This window comes from Oncorhynchus keta, chromosome 30 (genome assembly GCF_023373465.1).
Source record: "Oncorhynchus keta strain PuntledgeMale-10-30-2019 chromosome 30, Oket_V2, whole genome shotgun sequence".
In the NCBI taxonomy this organism is placed as follows: Eukaryota; Metazoa; Chordata; class Actinopteri; order Salmoniformes; family Salmonidae; genus Oncorhynchus; species Oncorhynchus keta.
Genome location: NC_068450.1, coordinates 26,138,624 through 26,160,681, shown reverse-complemented (window position 1 = coordinate 26,160,681; position 22,058 = coordinate 26,138,624). Strand labels below are relative to the sequence as shown.

The window sequence follows — 22,058 nt, the reverse complement described above, 5'->3', positions numbered from 1 at the left end:
TGGGCTACTGTTATTTTCCAGTGCTTAAAGTCACCTCAGAAATGCTTGCCCACCTCATTTTCCAGTTTATAGCCAACTTAGACTTTTACTTCAGTACATTCCCAAAGAAAAGAATGTACTTTTTACTCCATACATTTTCACTATCATACACCCTATCATACTCGTTACAGTTTGAATGCTTAGTAGGACAGGAAAATTGTTATATTCCCTGGTCATCGCTACTGCCTCTGATCTGGCAGACTCACTAAACACATGCTTCGTTTGTAAATGATGTCTGAGTATTGTTCCCCTGGCTATCCGTAAATTAAACAAAACAAGAAAACCGTGCCGTCTGGTTTGCTTAATATAAGGAATTTGTACTTTTTATATTTAAGTGCATTTGAGCAATTACATTTACTTTTGATACTTAAGTATATTTAAAACCAAATAGTTTTAGACTTTTACGCAAGTAGGATTTTACTGGGTGACTTTCACTTTTACTGGATACATTTTCTATTACAGTGTCTTTACTTTTACTTAAGTATGACAATTGGATACTTTTTCCACCACTGTGTATAGCCTACCAATAGCTAGGCGGTGTAGTTTACCTCCTTAAGTAATGTGAAAGGATTGGGTCAGTGAAATACCCCCATGCACAGTAACACAACAATGTTGCTTTCTTTATGTCCCACATATTAGGTAAACCTTTCCTGCTACATAACCTAATCCTGTCTTTATCTCAAACCAGCTCATTTGTGTGCTGGTATGAAGCAGCAAATCACCTCAGATTGTTTTTTGCCAAGTTGTTTGGTATATGATGGCTTTGTGTGACCTGTATTTTCCTTTTCACTTCTTTGTAGGTTTCCTGTGTGGGTGTCTTTCTAAGCCTTGCAGTACCCAGGTACTGTATCATCTTACATGTGGCCTGAAGTGGGTCATATACATGTAGGAATACACAGAATCTATGCTACCACTTTCATGATAAAATATGAGGTCGTCCATGCGGGTAGAGAGACCCCACCCCACACACTTCCTGTATATCTCTCCCCTGAAACCTTGTAGGGATAAAGATGGATGATGGGAGGAGAAAGCTGGCACAGTAGCTGGAAAGGCTTTTTATCAATGAGGGAGGCTATAAAAAGATGAGCTGCCCCTAGGGGAAGCCCACTCTCTCTGCTACAGTTGTGTGTGAAGCATTCAACACATCATCAGAGAGGACAACGTTATGTTTTACTAAATCTATGTATTTTCTTTGGAACATAATCTCTGGGTCTTGCTCAGTCTTGCTGGTACTGCTTTGTGTATATGTACAGTGCAGTAAGAAAATATTCAGACCCCTTGACTTTTTCCAAATTAAGCAAAAACAGGTTTTTAGAATTTATTGCAAATGTATATATATAAAAAAAGAAATATCACATTTACATAATTATTCAGACTCTTTACTAAGTACTTTATTGAAGCACCTTTGGCAGCGATTACAGCCTTGAGTCTTCTTGAGTATGAAGCTACAAGCTTGGCACACCTGTATTTGGGGAGTTTCTTCCATTCTCTGCAGATCCTTTCAAACTCTTTCAGGTTGGATGGGGAGCATCGCACAGCTTTTGTCAGGCCTCTCCAGAGATGTTTGATTGGGTTCAAGTCCGGGCTCTGGCTGGGCCACTCAAGAACATTCAGAGACTTGTCCCAAAGCCACTCTTGTCTTAGCTGTGTGCTTAGGGTCCTTGTCCTGTTGGAATGTAAACTCTTGCCCCAGTCTGAGGTCCTGAGCGCTCTGGAGCAAGTTTTGATCAAGGATCTCTCTGTACTTTTCTCTGTTCATCTTTCCCTCAATCCTGACAAGTCTCCCAGTCCCTGCCTCTGAAAAACATCCCCACAGCATGATGCTGCCACCACCATGCTTCACCGTAGGAATGGTGCCAGGTTTCCTCCAGACGTGATGCTGGGCATTCAGGCCAAAGAGTTCAATCTTGGTTTTATCAGACCAGAGAATCTTGTTTCTCATGGTCTGAGAGACCTTTAGGTACCTTTTCGCAAACTCCAAGTGGGCTGTCATGTGCCTTTTACTGAGGAGTGGCTTCTGTCTGGCCACTCTAACATAAATGCCTGATTGGTGGAGTGCTGCAGAGATGGTTGTCCTTCTGAAAGGATTTCCCATCTCCACAGAGGAACTCTGGAGCTCTGACAGAGTGACCATCGGGTTCTTGGTCACCTCTCTGACCAAAATTGTCCCCTTCCTAAATTATCCATGGATGGAGATTTGAATTTGTGGTTTTACTTAATTCTCTGTACTGGCCGATGATTATAATGGTGATTCAGATCCAACCATTAATTCATACATTGTTGTGCCCCTGGCCTGAGATGATGGAAGTTCAATGTGTAGCTAAATGTAGAAGGCTAATGTTAACTAGCTAACATTTCCCATGAATGGAAGTTAGGCTAGCAAGCATTTTAGCCAGTTAGCCCTGGACAACAAAAAATAGAAGCGTGTACGTATAAGTGAAAGACCGTTTTGTGAACGTGAAAGAGAAGATGTTGGCATTGGCGTTTCTGTTCAAGTAGGGTGAGTCAACATGTTTTTCTACTTGCATGAATGTGCACACACACACGCACGCACACACATAATATTTAGTTTACATTGATTGGACTAAATTGTTTTTGTTATCTTGCAGTTGTCACTCTATTAGACTAAGCAGAAGAGATTTGATGATGTTGAAGTTGAAATGGTTTTGGAATAGTGGAGGCAGCTCCTGTTTTCTTTACGACTTCCGGTAAATATCTGTGGTTCTAAATCAATAGTTGTTTAGTTGTCCAAAAATGTTAGAAACTTTAACTTGCTGTACATACAATATGCTTTGTGGACTTCACTGGACGGAGGTTTTTGTGATAAAACAAAGGTGTCTGTGGGGGGGCTCGGCTTCCCCAGCGATTTGATCCACGCATCGCTACTGTTAGGAAGTCCCACCAGGTTGACTACTTTTAAATAATAGTAAAAATCCTCAATGGCGTTTCCCATGCTAAAACTGGCTTTTGGGCACTAGATTCCTCTATCTCCAATACCTGTCCTGCACCTGGCCCAACAAGTCTGACTGCATGAAGAGCACTGGGAGTCTTCCTTTCACACTAGCAGTGAGTGGTGACCTGTCGACGTGGCAAGGTGCTGGTCAAACGCTATGGTTTGACTTTGGCGCAGCCGCGTCAGTCACCCTTCCCTTATCCACTCTTCAGTCTGGATGTAAAAAGTTAGACTCAGCTTGTTCTGCCTCTGATTCCAAGGCCTTGACAGCAGCTGGTGACTCAGCGAGGGGGTTGAACTGGGCCGAACCCAATTCAAGGTGTGTTGCAGTCAGCTTTATCAGCAGGTAAGGGAGTTTGGGTGTGTATTCAAGTGCCTCAACGCTAAGTGTGCCCCTCCCATTGATGACTCAACGGGAGGGAGCAGATAGCAGGAGGAGCAGATTAACCAGACCAACTTAATCAGAGGACTTATCTACAAGGTTATATGTTTGTTGTATTTGAATTCTCATTCATTGGTGGGACACATGCTATGCTACCTTTCATAGGTTACTTTAGAAACCTTTTGTGTACCGTGGATAACATTTAGAGCCTAGTGAGTTAACTGAGCTGTGACATAGCATGGTTGACATGGAATCTGGGAAATGCTAATACCCTAGTCCAAAGAGGCAAAGTTCAGACAGAAAGAATGCCACTAAGAGTAAAGTGTTAACTTCCTTATGTATCTATTAATGGTTTAAGTATTGTCATTTGATGCTGATAATTGTTTTATTCATATTGCTAACATCTTTGTCTATCTTGAATGCAGCAGTTCATCTCCACAGCAAATATAAGTCCTCTCTGATACATACGGCCACCCACAGTCTTACAAAGAGCCATTGAAGTCAACAGATTCAAAGTATGAATATGTTTATTTACTGCTGTGAATTACATTACCTTCTCTGTGTCTCCACTGTTTCTCACAGTAGGGAACAACAGTAGGGAACAGCATTAACATTTCAAATCAACACAGTAGTGGATTCCAGTTGGCAAGTAGAGCCAAACATAACCAAGAGCTTACAGCATATAGGCATGCCAGAAGTGCCTTGTGTGTCTGTGTGTGTGCACTCCCCTCCCCCACCCTCCTTTGAGGAATGGGCTTCCACAGTTGGTTGGAAGAGGTCCCTGAGGATTCTCCACATGATTGAAAGAGGTCCCCGAGGAGTCTCCAGATGGTTGAAAGAGGTCTCTGAGGAGTCTCCAGATGGTTGAAAGAGGTCTCTGAGGAGTCTCCAGATGGTTGAAAGAGATCCCAGAGGAGTCTCCAGATGGTTGAATGAGGTCCCTGAGGAGTCTCCTGTTGATTGGATGAGATCCCAGAGGTGTCTCCAGATAACCTTGAAGGGAGTGCGTTTTAAAGGGCCACCCTCTCCCTGTATCTCGTTACCTGCCTTCCTACTCATATGCTGTGCCTGTTTACATTCCCCCTCCCGTGAAGACCCTCTTACAACTGACTGCAGGCAGGCGACAGCAGAGCTAGGGAACATTTACAGAGGGGGTGCTCGTCTTTCTTATACCAGGCTGGAGAAAGCTCAGATTTCTGCAGCCCACACAATGTTCTATGTCTAGTAGACGGTCAATGGATGAATAGATGATATTGTGTAGCGAAGCTATTACGAATGTGACTATCTACCCGCCTACTTTGACGCATGTTCTTCCTGAAAGCCTGAAGGTGTAAGGTTGTATAGCACCTGTTTCTGGAGCCCAAAAGAACGCTACATTCCCAGAGATTTTCTAAATCTCTTCATAAATGATTTCATGTCAAAAAACTTTCTTCTCCCTTTTCCCAGTGCCCAAATAAAGGTTTTTATTGTTTCACATATTATATTAACATTGTACAGTCAGTCCCCTGCCTGTAGTCATATGAGCTTTGTCCAAGTTACCCATTTTAATAAATTGACACATACAAAAGTGATTTAGGTTTTCCTACCAAAGGAGATCTATTTGTCTAAAACTAACACATTGTTTCAACTCGTCTTGTATTGGACACAGAACATCACGTTTGGGGTACACGCTCCTTGTCATCTTGAAGATGTTTGTAGAATAATGCCCACAAACACTCATACACATTTCCTCTATGTCTAAATGCTACTCCATGTGAACTAAAATATGTTAAGACTCAAATATTTTTGGTCTGCCATAATGGCAATCTGATGTAGCACATGTAGGATGATGGCCTACCTCTAGTACATGTAAGGAAGTGGCTCAACTCTGACCCCTTGTGGTGAAAATTTTGACAAGCAATATGTAGTGTTGATATCTACACGTAGAGGGCACTGTGTTCATATTTGGCAGTTTGTCCAGAATTAGATTTGGGTCATTCCAGCAAGTTTACATGATGATCAAAATTGCAGTGTTGCAATAAAGTTGAAAGACTGAGATAGACATGTTGGAATTGTTAACTTTTATTGAGTTTTAACATTTGCACAGTGGCAACATTGCCCATAAAAAATAAAAATAAAAAGTGGAGTTATAAATAGCTGTTATATAACATGATATGCCTTTAGATCCTCTGACAGTGAAATGCATATAAAATGGTGTAGCGTAATTTACATCAGAGTATGCACCCAGAATGGCCTTGCATCAAGATATTCTGTACCGTATGCAGTAGCTAGTTCCATCTGTTTATTTATCGTCCTTCCCCAGTCATATCATTTTCACATGACATTACGATGCAACCACATGCCTGTGGAACATCTTACAAGCAGATTGTATTACTATCCCAGATCCATGTAGTCAAGCCCCACCCCCAAGAACAGTATTTCCAGGAATCCCCGTTGTGATTACCCAAGGGATTCCTGGGAAAACTGGACCCCGGGGGCGAGGAAAAGCCCAGGGTAATGCTGTAAATGCACTCAGGAGGAGGAGATCAATTATAGCATGGAAAACACACCAGGAACTAGTCTTTAATGGTCCATTAACATGTTAGCATCATGGGTGGAATGATGATTTGGTATCTCAGATATGTGTCCAGACGAGAGAGAGAGAGAGAGAGGCAGAACCAGTCACGGGGGTCCTCCCTCTCTAATATTCTGGGCACATATCGCCACAATAACAGCTTCCATGCATGGTCTCCATGATTATAAGGCATAGAGATAGAAAGAGCTATCCCTCTGTCCCAGACTGCTCACCCCGCTGTAGCAGCACCCTCCTTCCCGAGCTACAGTGCTTCATCTCAGACTCCCAATTGACCAGAGATGCAGCACTGCACCTGGGGCCTGAGGACCAAGCAATAGAGTTACACAGTAAAATATCAATGCCAATGTTCTGGCACACCCACCCACCCAATCATACCTTACCTGTCTTCTCTTCACATCACTAAAGAAAAGGGTTGTTTTGACTAGCAAAGTGGATGGTGTTAGAACCTCTCTGGTTTGTTTCTTGTCTAAGACCCCAGCTCAGACTGACCTGTAGGGAAAAAAGAGCAACGGAAGGATTCTTAAGGGCATTCACCAAACAACATGAAGCACACATTCTGAACTCAATTGTGAAAGTTATCTTGTCTGTACAGTTCTTTTCTAATTGGAAACTGTAAGAGAGGTGGTACCATAAAGAGTGAGGCTGGCTGGCTGTATGTTGGGGAATGTGGGGGTTGTAAACGTTATTGTTGGGGAACAGGAAACGACTTTGACCCCTGCTTGCCTTCCTGCCTGCATATTTAAACGCTGCTCCATCCTGTCCGTGTTCCCTTTGCTCCCTGCTCCCACTAGCATTCCTCCCTGTAGCTTCCCAACCCCCCGTCATTGCACACAACAGCCCACCCACCTGTGTGCAAGTTGTTAGCCCATCCCACCCTACCCCTATCTATATCCCGGTCCCTCACTGCTAGGGATTGGTGTACTGGGGATGTTTTGGGATGCCCGTGGCACTGATTTTCCAGGAGCTTCAGCCATGTTGGATTGTGGCCACAGAGAGTTCTGATCAGCAGCAGGTTGTTAAGAGATGCTGCCATAATGACTGTAAGGGTGTGGTGCCATCTCCTGTTCCAGCACGTTCTCCTCACAGCAACTGCAGATGGGGTAGAGTGCCAGCAGCATCACCCAAACTAAGCCCCTACCTGCAGGACACCCAGCCAAACCCCAACCAGCTCCCTCTCTCCCTCTGTTCTAAACACACTTCCTCTACTCTTCATGCTACATCCAGGATTCCTCCCTCAGCTATACCACTCTGAAATCTCTTGCTCAATCACTGCATAGGTACTTCTCATTTCTCATCCCGTTAGCCTTGCTCCCACTCCTTTCTCAATTAAAGTCGGCATGCACCATTTCTCAGTAGATTCTTATTGCTATTTATTTAGAATGTAGACAGGTGTAATCATATACGTTAGATAAGATAACCAGTTAAATATTTTAACATTATAATAACAATTTTACTGACTGTAGATGTGTGTGTTTATGCTAGTTGGTAGTTTATGTGTTGGTAGTTTATGTATGCTAGTTGCTAGTTGGTGTTTATGCTAGTTTATGCTAGTTGCTAGTTGTAGGGGCAGAATGTGTGTCACTGTGTGTCATGGTTACCAGCTCCATGGGCCTCTGGGAATCACTAAGGTCAGGACACCACAGTGCCCTGCCTCCCAACATCAGACCTTATCCACCACGAGGAGGAGAAGGAGGAGGAGAAACAGGGGGAGGAGGGAGGAGGAAACTCCCATGGAGCTCAGAGACTATATCTGATTTTAGTTACAGTAACTTATTTAGTGATTATGCTTGGTTGTAAAAATACAACTCTGAGTCAACAACACCCATAATGGAATTAGAGTAAAGAACACACTATCAGCTTATTCTATCGCGGGGGGAAGTGATGTTGTGGGACGCTGGGGATGGGAAGGTTTCAAACAAATTTCCTTGGATCTGATATCATCTGATACACAGCCTTCCCCTCTGTGACTTTCAGCCAACTTAGACAGACATACTGACTGTGCCCTTCGGGGATGGGAGTTGACCCAGGATGAGGGATGGGAGTTGACCCAGGATGAGGGATGGGAGTTGACCCGGGATGAGGGATGGGAGTTGACCCGGGATGTGGGATGGGAGTTGACCCGGGATGTGGGATGGGAGTTGACCCGGGATGTGGGATGGGAGTTGACCCGGGATGTGGGATGGGAGTTGACCTGGGATGTGGGATGGGAGTTGACCCGGGGTGTGGGATGGGAGTTCACCCGGGATGTGGGATGGGAGTTGACCTGGGATGTGGGATGGGAGTTGACCCGGGATGTGGGATGGGAGTTGACCCAGGATGTGGGATGGGAGTTGACCCAGGATGAGGGATGGGAGTTGACCCAGGATGAGGGATGGGAGTTGACCCAGGATTAGGGATGGGAGTTGACCCAGGATGAGGGATGGGAGTTGACCCAGGATGAGGGATGGGAGTTGACCCAGGATGAGGGATGGGAGTTGACCCAGGATGAGGGATGGGAGTTGACCCAGGATGAGGGATGGGAGTTGACCCAGGATGAGGGATGGGAGTTGACCCAGGATGAGGGATGGGAGTTGACCCAGGATGAGGGATGGGAGTTGACCCAGGATGAGGGATGGGAGTTGACCCAGGATGAGAAATGGGAGTTGTGATACTCACAGTGACACACCAGACTCTACATGAAAGCATTATTATTAACATTTCTAATAAGTGACATCAGCTGTCTATCACAACTATGATTTCTGAACTCTGAGGAGGATTAGGTTGATGTAACTGTGGGACCGCATGTGATTCTCACCTATGGGATACAGTGTATGTCCTGCTCTTTAGTTCAGTGTGTCCCGGCAGACCTCTGCTGTTTACCCCACAAGGAAATAGGATAGATATAGAAGAGAACAGTTCAACACTAGTTCCAGCAGACAGACAGCAGACTCACAAGACTTCACACAGACACACACAGGAACTGGACACTCAACAGTATGGGCTCATGGATAGCGGTGTCACATTTTGTGGCTAAGGCATGGCCTGTAGAGATACTGACTAGCTTAGTGAGATGACCTATACAGAGCCATGCTCTACGTTGTTCTCACAGACAAGAGTCCAAACTAAGTGTCAAAAAGCTGCTATGATGAGGTCTATTTAGGAGTACAATAAATCTCCTGTAATTCAACTGAAGGAGTTTTCAGTTTAGTCCAAAGAGGGAAAGCAAAACCAAAAAGAGGTGAAGAAAATAAAGAAGAAACAAGGGGAGAATTCCAGAGCAATTTTGAGCTCTCCCCAAGACGAAAGAGCTCGAGGTTGTCTCAACCAACCTCTCCTGGAGCCTCCCTCTGCCCTTATAAGGAATTCTGAGCCGGAAAATGTAGCTGAACTTTCGATAAGCATTCACTCTTTCAGGCTCTTGCAGGAAGGCAGATAGTTTGTCTCTGCGCTCAATGTGCATGCCCCTCCTCCACCTCTCATTCTCTTGTAGGCTGGCTGCATACATTCCCTTTTCTAGTCACAGAATGCTGCTGACTGACATAAAAGGGAAAAGGGCGCGAAGGTGAAGGAGAAGCCATTCAAATCCAAGAGCAGTCACAAAGAAGGGCTGCCATATTGTCTAAATAACGTGCTGGGAGTCTACCAGAGACTAAAGTGAAGTATTGCCTAAATAACGTGCTGGGAGTCTACCAGAGACTAAAGTGAAGTATTGCCTAAATAACGTGCTGGGAGTCTACCAGAGACTAAAGTGAAGTATTGCCTAAATAACGTGCTGGGAGTCTACCAGAGACTAAAGTGAAGTATTGCCTAAATAACGTGCTGGGAGTCTACCAGAGACTAAAGTGAAGTATTGCCTAAATAACGTGCTGGGAGTCTACCAGAGACTAAAGTGAAGTATTGCCTAAATAACGTGCTGGGAGTCTACCAGAGACTAAAGTGAAGTATTGCCTAAATAACGTGCTGGGAGTCTACCAGAGACTAAAGTGAAGTATTGCCTAAATAACGTGCTGGGAGTCTACCAGAGACTAAAGTGAAGTATTGCCTAAATAACGTGCTGGGAGTCTACCAGAGACTAAAGTGAAGTATTGCCTAAATAACGTGCTGGGAGTCTACCAGAGACTAAAGTGAAGTATTGCAGCAGCCAGGGTAATTTGTATACATTTCTAAAACCATTATTCAACTTTGACATTATGGGGTATTGTGTGTAGGCCAGAGACAGAAAATCTCACTTTAATCAATTTTCAATTCAGGCTGCATATAACACAACAACATGTGGAGAAAGTCAAGGGGTGTGTGAAAACTTTCTGAATGCACTGTATATACAGGTCTCACTCAGGACCACGGATGTCTTACCCAAACAGATATCTACAGGCCGGGAAAACATTACTAACAAACACAACACTCTCCCATGCTCTGTGTCTAATGATACTGATACCACAGACACTTAATAACCAACACAAAACAATAAACATCACATTCTGTATTCATTTCCTGTTTCCCATGCTCCTTGTTAAAAACATTTTACTATTACACTGTAAACCCAAAGCTATTTCCAACTCAAATACTTCTAGTAAGTTGAACTCAAAGTCACTGTTACTTAAATGTTTGTGATACTGACTCAAAACTAAATGAGAAGTCACACCAACAATTTAAAAAAAAGTTATGATAACGAATTAACTTTTTCCCAGTATGCTCTACTGCAGGTAGATTCTTTGAAAAAAAGATATACTGTATATCTGTGTTTTTGCACGTTTTGCATGTGGTGATTGATTTTATGTTACCCAAAGATAAATAACATACATTTTTAAACTAATCCAATCATTTAGTTAGAATTTTTGCAACTGTTATTGAAATGGTTATTCCAGTTTAAATGGTTTAGGTAGTCTCCTCCCACTGGTCCTGACCCTGGCAGACATTATGAATGCAAGCTGCTGGTGGATACACATTTAAGCTGTTGGATATCCCCACTCTGGATGGATTCTAATAGGAATTACACATCACTTTGCAAGGCAGAATAATGTGACTTGCAGGTAGGGTTGCAAAGTTCTGTTACTACCGAGATTTCTGGAAAACCTGGGAAATGTAAGATTCCTGGAAATCCTCCTTTTTTTAAAATCTGGGAATTTTGGGAAAGCTACTGGAATTTAGCAACCCTACTTGCAGACCTAATGTGGTCTGCAAACCATGAATTTCAGACCACTGTAATCAAGTTAAGCTAAGCCTCAAAATAAGACTTTATGAGATATGTAATGTATTGTCATAAAGAGTTGAATTATAATGATAACATTTGCCTATGGACTCACTTGGTGAAGGCCACAGGACTGAACATTAACAAATTCAACAACCATGTCTCTGTCACTAACAAATACAGCCATGGGTAGTAACTCCACAATTCACTCAAAAAGGCAAGGCCCACTGGGAAATTATATTGGAGGGGTGGCTTATTGGGGGGCGTTAATAAAGAATATCAAGCTGATACAACTCAAATCTGGACCCCTGGCCTACAGGGTCACAGTGACTATCGGTTTCAGTAATGAATATAAAACCACTTTATGTTACTGTACTCAGAAATATTTAGTGCAACAGGTTTCCTCAAAAAATGTGAGTAATGACAGCACATTGGCGTTTACAGTGAGGAAAGGCACATTTTTGCTAATTCATAAAAGCATAAAATACCTTATTTACATATGTATTCAGACTCTTTGCTATGACACTCAATATTGAGCTCAAGTGCATCCTGTGTCCATTGAACATCCTTGAGATGTTTCTACAACTTGATTACCACCTGTGGTAAATTCAATTGATTGGACATGATTTGGAAAGGCAGACACCTGTCTATATAAGGCCCCAGAGTTGACAGTGCATGTCAGAGCAAAAACCAAGCCATGATGTTGAAGGAATGGTCCATAGAAGGGTACCAAAACATTTCTGCAGCATTGAAGGTCCCCAAGAGCACAATGGCTTCAGCACAATGGAAGAAGATGGTAACCACCAAGACTCTTCCTAGAGCTAGCCGCCAGGCCAAACTGAGCAATCGGAGGAGAAGGGCCTTGGTCAGGGAGGTGACCAAGAACCCGATGGTCACTCTGACAGAGCTCCAGAGTTCCTTTGTGGAGAACCTTCCAGAAGGACAACCATCTCTGCAGCACCACCAATCAGGCCTTTATGGTAGAGTGGCCAAACGGAAGCCACTCTTCAGAAAAAGGCACGACAGCCCTCTTGGAGTTTGCCAAAAGGCACCTAAAGGACTTTCAGACCGTGAGGAACAAGATTCTCCGGTCTGATGAAACCAAGATTGAACTCTTTGGCCTTAATACCAAGTGTCATGTCTGGAGGAAACCTGGCAACATCCCTACGGTGAAGCATGGTGGTGGCAGCATCATGCTGAGGGCATGTTTTTCAGCAGCAGGGACTGGGAGACTTGTCAGGATTGAGTAAAAGAAGAACTGAGCAAAGTAGAGAGAGATCCTTGATGAAAACCCGCTCAGGACCTCAGACTGGGGTGAAGGTTCATCTTTCAACAGGACAAAAACCCTAAGCACACAGCCAAGACAATGCAGGAGTGGCTTTGGGACAGGTCTCTGAAGGTCCTTGAGTGGACCAGCCAGAGCCTGGACTTGAACCTAATCGAACATCTCTGGAAAGACCTGAAAATAGCTGTGCAGCAACGCTCCCCATCCAACCTGAGCGCTTGAGAGGATCTGCAGAGAAGAATGGGAGAAACTCCTCAAATACAGGTGTGCCAAGCTTGTAGGGTCATAGCCAAGAAGACTCGAGGCTGTAATCACTGCCAAAAGTGCTTCATCAAAGTCCTGAGTAAAAGGGTCGGAATACTTATGTACTTAAATGTTCTATTCTTTATAACAAAAACTGTTTTTTCTTTGTCATTATGGAGCATTGTGTGTAGACTGATGAGGGAAAAAACGATATAATCAATTTTAGAGTTAGGCTGTAACGTAACAAAATGTGGAAAAAATCAGGGGTCTGAATACTTTCCGAATTAAACTGTGCTGTGATGTTTCACAAAAGTTCAGAACGTTTTTTATTCTCATAGTTTCTACGGATTTGTAATTAAATATGATTTTTTTTGCTAAAAGTATTGTTATATTATTGACTGGCTATGAGTAAAAGGAAACTTTGTGAGTAATGATAATTCATAGTTTCTAAGTAAGGTGGACTGCTAAAGTCAAACATTTCAAGTACTTATTAAATTACTTTGACTTATAAAGATGATGTCGTGTTCACTTTTTTATTTTTTTATTTAACCAGGCAAGTCAGTTAAGAACAAATTCTTATTTCAATGACGGCCTAGGAACAGCGGGTTAACTGCCTGTTCAGAGGCAGAACGACAGATTTGTACCTTGTCAGCTCGGGGGTTTGAACTTGCAACCTTCCGGCTACCTTGCCGCCACTTCACCATATTGATTTATTTGAACCAGTGGTTTATATGTATAGAGAAATCAAAATAATTAAATCAGGATCCTCATTTTTAAAATTATTTTTTACCCCCTTTTTCTCCCCAATTTCTTGGTATCCATTTGTTAGCAGTTACTGTCTTGTCTCATCGCTGCAACTCCCGTACAGACTCGGGATTCCTCATAAGTTTTGAGTAGCTCGAACTTATCCGGTTTTATCCGGTTTTACCTAGTGTAGTTGTTAGGACATCAATGTTATCTAGCCATATACAACAGCAAGGGTGCACATTCTTTTGAGTATTAAATGGTGTCTGTACTACTATGCATGTATAGGCAAGGATATACCTTTGCCTACAGTTTGCTATACTCATTATGAACAATCCCCCCCCAACCTACTACCATATTGCGTTCAAAGGCACTTCAATCTTTTGTCTTGCCCATTCTCCCCCTGAATGGCACACATAATACACAGTGTCTCAATTGTCTGAAGGCCTAAAAATCCTTCCATAATTTATCTCCTCCCCTTCATCTACACTGATTCAAGTGGATTTAACAAGTGACATCAATAAGGGTCCATAGCTTTCACCTGGTCAGTATGTCATGGAAAGAGCCGTGTATATGGCATATGCTAGATGTTATGAATGTAATGTTCTGTATATCATTGGTTTAAATACCTGGCTATTTTAACGTATAACTGAAGACCTTTCCAGCCTAAACATCTGTCAAAATGATTTGTAAACCTTTTCACTTCAACGCTTCTCCGATGTCAAGAAACTATCACTTGAAAGTGACAAGGTGAAAAATACATTGCCAGCACTTGCTTACTTTGGTGTGTATGTGAGTGAGTGTGTGCAAGTGTCTCTAACTGTGAAGTGCCTAAGCTTGTGCCAAAGTGCTCACCTCCACAGATATACAGACAGACGTGCAGGCAGACACTGTGTTTACACAGACCCATGGCCTGATAATGGACGCCCAAACATTGCCTTTTAAGGTCCCCTCTCATTTCTCCCCATCTCCTTAAATCATCTAGGCAGGAAGCGTGAGGAGGGTGAGGGGGGGCCTCCCTCTCTCTCTCCTCTTTTCTTTCTCCCTCTTCTGCCTGCTCTCTGTATCTACCACAGAGGATGAATCATATGTTGATGAAGCTCAGCCCTCTCTAGTACCTCTGAGCTCTCTCTCTCTCTCTCTCTCTCTCTCTCTCTCTCTCTCTCTCTCTCTCTCTCTCTCTCTCTCTCTCTCAGAATTCAGAGGCAAAGAACAAAGAAACAAATGAATGTCACAGTAGAGGCTAATTGAATAGTCATGGTAAACATTCACGTGGGCCTTACTTTGTAACACATGCATATACATTGAGACATTATGATTAGAGTAGTATTTGACAACTTATGGAAGCAACTTTGTGCATCCCTGTCTAACTAAACCATCCAGAGGATAAATTATTACTGTGATCGATTGTGCTAATGCCTACGCGACAGTCAAATAAGCTGTGAAATCAAAGGCTGTCAATGCGTCTCTTACATAATAAACTGTTTACTTGAAGCATATTTCTAGTTTTGGGGGCCCGTCTTGTTTGGACTTGAAAGTACATGCCCCATCTTCACCATGGTAGGTCAATGTGCTGTGTTTCTCATCCTATCCCAGATCCAGGACAGCAGAGCCCCCCCCCATGCCTGATCCCACAACGCTCCCTCAGATGCCTTCCATAAACACAGGATTCCCAGCACTTTGGTAATTTGGGTTGGGTGGATTTCTCAAGAGAATTTCTGAGAAAAGAGATTCATCCTATCACAATGGGCCAAAGAAGGTTGTGTGTGTGTGTGTCTGCGCATTGGCTTGTGTGTAGGTTAGATAGTGAATTGTAAATTATTTTTTAGAATAGCCAGAAAATAAAACAAAGATGATGAAGAACTATAATTTACTTAAAAACACTACAGATGAATAATACACTATCTTGGGCTCCCGAGTGGTGCAACGGTCTAAGGCACTGCATCTCAGTGCTAGAGGTGTCACTGCAGACCCTGGTTCGATTCCAGGCTGTATCACAACCAGCTGTGATTGGGATTCCCATAGGGCGGCGCACAATTGGCCCAGTGTCGTTAGGGTTTGGCCAGGGTAGGCCGTCATTGTAATTAAGAATTTGTTCTAAACTGACCGGCCTAGTTAGATAAAGGTTAATGAAAAATAATACAACAATAATGGACTTAAAACACTACAGATGAATAATACACTATTAACAAGAACTATAATGGACTTAAAAACACTACAGACGAATAATGAACTTACTGATTTACGACTGACTTTCTTACACAGGGGGTGAAGTTCCTTCTTACGCTCATACGGCTCATGAATAAACAGAATTGAGCAATAATTGGGCAATTTCTTCAGTCAGGTGTCAAAGGTTGTGAATGTGCATCAAACATGCACACAATTACATAAGAGAAGGAATTAGCAATATGTAAGAGGCAAAGAACAGTGGGCATTAAATTGACTAGATAAATCAGAGATTTCATAAGCCCAGCAGGAAAAGCATTTTACAACCCAGGGAGGAAGTTATAAAACGACTGAAGCATTCCCAGAATGCTGAGAGAGAGGGAGAGAGAGAGAGAGAGAGAGAGAGATAGAGAGAGAGAGAGAGAGATGGAATCATGAATGTGAGGGTGTAGCTATGGAAAAATTGCTTGAGCTGCTATAGCATCCAAAGGATGGTAAGACAAAGTATGGAGATAACCTCACCCACCCATATAGACAGTATAGAAGAGAACCAAACAACCTCTGTGGTATTGTGTGTGTGTTCCTGAGAGTGAGAGGGAGGGAGAGAATACAGTATGTAGGTGTGTGTATGATCAGGCCAGGGTTTTCTGTCTGTCCTCCTTTGAGCATCTGGAAAGAGGTCTTTGTCATTCTCTGAGGACTTAACCCCTTGTTTCCCCTCCCACCCTGGTGTACATGTGAGAGGGACCCTGGGAACGGGGGTCCCCTGGGGAGGAAGAGCCAGGGTCATTACAGGGTCATGTGAAAAGGCTCTGTGGTTTGATGGCTTCCAGACGGTTTCCTCTCCCTCCCTCACAGTCTCCATCTCCCATCCCCTCATTTTAATCAATCAATCTATCTATACCATCCATCCATGTACTAATATGGCATTCTGCATTAATACACAGATATGGTGGAAAATACCATTGTTTTTCCAAAGACAAGTCTACCAGAAATGACTGATTGTATAAATAGGTTAAGGGCGGGGGGTGTTGTGTTCACATTTCCCTTTTCATACCCTGATGAAAGATAACTTCATGTCGGAAGACGCTACAGCGTTGCATTTATTTGTGTACACATTTTGTAGACTGTCACAATGTTAATGAATATCATCCTTGTTTATAGAACCGTCTGCTTATGACACTGAAGCGGTGTGTGGAGGCATCGGTCGTTCTGTTGCATAGCTGCCTAATATCAACCAACTAACCGACACGATGAAGTGCTGCATTAATCAGGATCACACCACTGATTTATAGGAAACAGATAAACACCAGGCCTGTATCAAAGTTAAAGCAGCAAAAGAGGAAAACAACAGATACATCTTGAACTAAATTTAGACAGTTACTAGAATTGCTAGGCATGTTGAGGTAATATAAAGCAGACAACACATTATTTTTAGTTTCCATGGTGATTAGATTCAGGCTGTATTGCTAGCCACTTGTTGTGAAGGAACTGAGTAATAGAACAGTCCCACCAGTAGAAAGTGTCTGCCATTGTTCAGGTAATAGTACTTTATTATATTTATTTATTATATTAATCAGCCCTCAACCTTGACCTCTTTCACTCTCCTTCATGTAAACACACACATATTGAAATAGCAGAGGTGAAAAGCGACCACATTGTTTCCATTACATAAGTAAAAGGACAACAGAGACTGTAAATGCTGCTTGTCTAGCCTGACAGGATTACAACTTCAGTTATACCTCCACCCTGACAGGATTACAACTTCAGTTATACCTCCACCCTGACAGGATTACAACTTCAGTTATACCTCCACCCTGACATGATTACAACTTCAGTTATACCTCCACCCTGACAGGATTACAACTTCAGTTATACCTCCATCCTGACAGGATTACAACTTCAGTTATACCTCCACCATGACATGATTACAACTTCAGTTATACCTCCACCCTGACATGATTAAAACTTCAGTTATACCTCCACCCTGACATGATTACAACTTCAGTTATACCTCCACCCTGACAGGATTAAAACTTCAGTTATACCTCCACCCTGACATGATTACAACTTCAGTTATACCTCCACCCTGACATGATTACAACTTCAGTTATACCTCCACCCTGACATGATTACAACTTCAGTTATACCTCCACCCTGACAGGATTAAAACTTCAGTTATACCTCCACCCTGACATGATTACAACTTCAGTTATACCTCCACCCTGACATGATTACAACTTCAGTTATACCTCCACCCTGACATGATTACAACTTCAGTTATACCTCCACCCTGACAGGATTACAACTTCAGTTATACCTCCACCCTGACAGGATTACAACTTCAGTTATACCTCCACCCTGACAGGATTACAACTTCAGTTATACCTCCACCCTGACATGATTACAACTTCAGTTATACCTCCACCCTGACAGGATTACAACTTCAGTTATACCTCCATCCTGACAGGATTACAACTTCAGTTATACCTCCACCCTGACATGATTACAACTTCAGTTATACCTCCACCCTGACAGGATTACAACTTCAGTTATACCTCCACCCTGACAATGATTATAACTTTGGTTATACCTCCACACTCTTATTGATTGTTATATTAAACCACAAGAATATAGAAATGAGATCATTGTTAGTGGTGCTCGTCTGGCCCCACCACATTCAGATGAGTTGTTGTGTCACCTAACACAAGGTCAAGTATTCACTGAAGAAGCCTAATGCACTCCCGCCCGCACTAACTCAGTAAACCATTGTCTTGCTGACAATGGCAGCAGCCTTAAGGTTGAAACCAACCAGTACGAAGAGTAACACTGGAGTGACACTGATTCTGTGTCCCAGTGAGAGTCATCTCTTTCTCCTGGCTGTTCATCAGCTCAGTGTCAGTTTAACCTGCTTTCTGTCATCATGACACACTGACACAACAGACATGTCACCGTGGCGCTACAACAGATATGTCACCGTGGCGCGACCACAGACGCGCCTGGCAGACAAAAACACCGTGACCCCAGGTCATCCAGCCCTCAGCCTCCAGCACAGACAGGAGAAGATGACAGGTGACAAAGAACTCTCTATCAGTCACCTTCAACCTTGTACTCTGTTGATCGCCTACCCGTCTGCCACATCAAGACTTCTACCTATGAGCATCTATCAGGGTATCACTTGAGCATACAATATGTCACATATACCAGTCAACTGTGGACTATTTTCCACTTTGGGGGAGTGAACCCTGTCTCTAAAGATGTACACTCCCCTAAGTATGTAATTGGACAGTGAAGCTAAAATATGTACATTTGGCTCTATACTCCACCATTTTGGATTTGAGATCAAATGTTTTAAATGAGGTGACAGTACAGAATGTCACATCTTATTTGAGGTTTGTTTCATACAGTATGTGTTTTAGAAATGAAAGCACTTTATGTATGAAGTATTTGGACAAATTCACTTATATTAATGAATTGTGAATAATGCTTAGTGAGAAAGTTACAGAGGAACAATGATCATACCCCCCAAAATGCTAACCTCTCCTGTTATTGGTAATGGTGAGAGGTTTGCATGCTTTGAGGTGCATGCTCTTTGTGTGTGTTCAGAAACATTCTATTCTTATTTACAATAAAAGTTACTCCAAAATGACACAATACATTATTTACCATTCATTTATATTGAGCACAACATAACCCGAAATGCATCTAATACAAACTGCGAATGCATCCAACAAGTGTGTAGTCACAAGCTTTATGTAGTAATTGTGTGCTAGGAATATGGGACCAAATACTAAACATTTGACTACTTTAATATACTTTAAATTAATTTAACCAAATACTTAAGACACATTCAAATGGGGGGATTAGATACAAAGTGCTTTAATTTCTAAACGGTATAATAGATATGTATGAAAATACTCTCAAATAAAAAGGTGACATTCTGTACTTTCTCCTCATACAAAACAATTCATCTCCAGTCCAGAATGCTGGAGTATAGAGCCAAATTAAAAGTTAGCTTCACTCTCCAAATAAATACGGTACGTAGGGGAGTGTGTGTAAGGCTGTGTAGCAGAGGCAGACTTACCTTTGTGCTGCTGTCTTTTGCCTGTGGCCCTGGTCCTCGGTGGCTCCTGTGTTGCTGTCTGTCCTAGACTTGGCCCGGTGGCTGACGCTGAGTGGTGAGGCCCGGGTGGGGGTGGGAGGTGGAAGTGGGAGGTGTTGGGGAGCTTCCCAACACTGCTACCATGGCCGATGTGTGAGCCCAACTGGTTGAAGGGGGTTCCCGGTACAAGGCTTGGGGAGCACAGACTTTTCTTTGACCTTATATGAGGCGAGGGGCAGGCACCTATGAGGGAAAGCCCCCAGAGCTCTGTGATTTGCTAGCGTGAGGGTCCCGTAACCTCAGCCTATGACCTGCAATGTCTGAGAAGGAGATCTACAGGGGAGGGAGGGGGCAAGGTGGAGGGGGGGCTGGGCTTGTCTCCCTTGCAAAGGAAGCCGCATTTGACAATTTTCATATTTCTTCTAAATTTGGAGTTTTCTGCCTGTACTGTAGGCTTGGCCACCCACTCCAGAGTTCCATGTGGAAACCATTAAGGAGGAGAGAGGGATCCCTGCCATTCCTGCCTGCTCTAGCCTGGTCGAGTCAGGTCTGGGAACATGAGTACAGCGCTCAGACACAGCTATTTGGAATAATTATCTTCCTTTCAAAAAGGCTGACTGCCCCATATGGGAAAGCATTCGCTGAATGTAAGCTGGGAATCATATACTGAAAGGTCAGGGGGAAAAAGAGGAGGGAATACCAGAGAACAGAGGGAAAATAAGTTTGTTTGCTTTTAGAAAGGAGGGAGAATAATGGGGATGGAGGTAGTGAATTTTTCATTGCTAACCATCAGGGTGACTGTAAAGAGAGCTCACTAGAGCATGGAAGTGTTCGATGAAGACATTTTATGAGAGCCAACCACATGCACTGAAAAACACAGCTAGGTCTGGCTCATGTCAAATGATGATGGGAAGGAGTCAGAGCACTATGGGAGGGAGAGCAACAGGAAGTGTGACGGGCCAACAGATCGGCTCATCAAGGTAATTGGCTACATATCCTGTGGCCGAGAGAGAGAAACATGCCAAAGCAGCTGGTGCCAATCCAACATGAGAAGACTGGCAATCATCTTCCAACTGCTGTCACAGTTTGCAGGGGAGACCGTGGTGAGGAGCAAGTTAGGAAACTACGGGTGACGTTAGCCCTCAGCCCAGACGTTAGCCCTCAGCCCAGACGTTAGCCCTCAGCCCAGACGTTAGCCCTCAGCCCAGACGTTAGCCCTCACCACAGACGTTAGCCCTCACCACAGACGTTAGCCCTCACCACAGACGTTAGCCCTCACCACAGATGTTAGCCCTCACCACAGACGTTAGCCCTCACCACAGACGTACACTTAATCCTACATCTCAGGAACATTTAGATACACTGCCTTCAGAAAGTATTCACACCCCTCGACTCTTTCACATTTTGAATTTAAAATGGATTCAATTGAGATTTGTTTGCCAGTGGCCTACACACAATATCCCATAATGTCAAAGTGACATTTTACATTTTTTTTTTTACAAATTCATTAAAAATGAAAAGCTGAAATGCCTTAAGTCAATAAGTATTCAACCCCTTCGTTATGGTAAGCCTAAATAAGTTCAGGAGTAAAAATCAGCCGAACAAGTCACAATAAGTTACATGGACTACCTCATCTTTGAATGACTACCTCATCTCTGTACCCCACACAAACAATTATCTGTAAGGTCCCTCAGCCGAGCAGTGCATTTTAAATACAGATTCAACCAAAGACCAGGTAGGTTTTCCAATGCCTCACAAAGAAGGGCACCTATTGGTAGATGGGTTCAAATAAAAAGCAGACATCGAATATCCCTTTGTGAAATGTATTAATCACACTTTGGATGGTGTATCAATACACCCAGTCACTACAAAGATACAGCCGTCCTTCCTAACTCAGTTGCCGGAGAGGAAGGAAATCGCTCAGGGATTTCACCATAAGGCCAATGAGGACTTTAAAACAGTTATAGAGTTTAATGGCTGTGGTAGTTTTCTCCTGAGGATGCATCAACAACATTGTTGTTACTCCACAAAACTAACTTAATTGACAAAGTGAAAAGAAGAAAGCCTGTACAGAATAAAAATATTCCCGAAAATACATCATGTTTGCAACAAGGCACTAAAGTAATGCTGCAAAACATGTTGCAAACCAATTAACTTTTTGGCCTGAATACAAAGTCTTATGTTTGGGGCAAATCCAATACAACACACTACTGAGTACCATTCTCCATATTTTCAAGTATGTTGGTGGCTGCATCATGTTATGGGTATGCTTATAATCTTTAAGGACTGGGGAGTCTTTCAGGATAAAAAAGAAACGGTATGGAGCTAAGCACAGGCAAAATCCTAGAAAAAAACCTGGTTCAGTCTGCTTTCCACCAGTCACTGGGAGATTAATTCACCTT

At 43.0% G+C, this 22,058-nt stretch overlaps 2 long non-coding RNA genes across 3 annotated transcripts; both read right to left on the bottom strand.

Annotated features, from left to right (window-relative positions):
- Positions 1–3,885: 3,885 nt before the first annotated feature.
- Positions 3,886–19,824, bottom strand: LOC118363349 (uncharacterized). The gene is made up of 2 exons (XR_004821393.2): positions 19,639–19,824; positions 3,886–6,438 (listed from the first exon to the last, which is right to left on the bottom strand). It is a non-coding gene; the product is annotated as an uncharacterized LOC118363349 (long non-coding RNA).
- LOC127913958 (uncharacterized) lies at positions 16,835–19,596 on the bottom strand. 2 transcript variants are annotated; one of them, XR_008087409.1, is made up of 3 exons: positions 18,148–19,596; positions 17,603–18,112; positions 16,835–17,568 (listed from the first exon to the last, which is right to left on the bottom strand). It is a non-coding gene; the product is annotated as an uncharacterized LOC127913958 (long non-coding RNA). The 2 variants fall into 2 exon arrangements; XR_008087408.1 differs by having other exon boundaries at positions 16,835–17,704; positions 17,739–18,112.
- Positions 19,825–22,058: the final 2,234 nt, after the last annotated feature.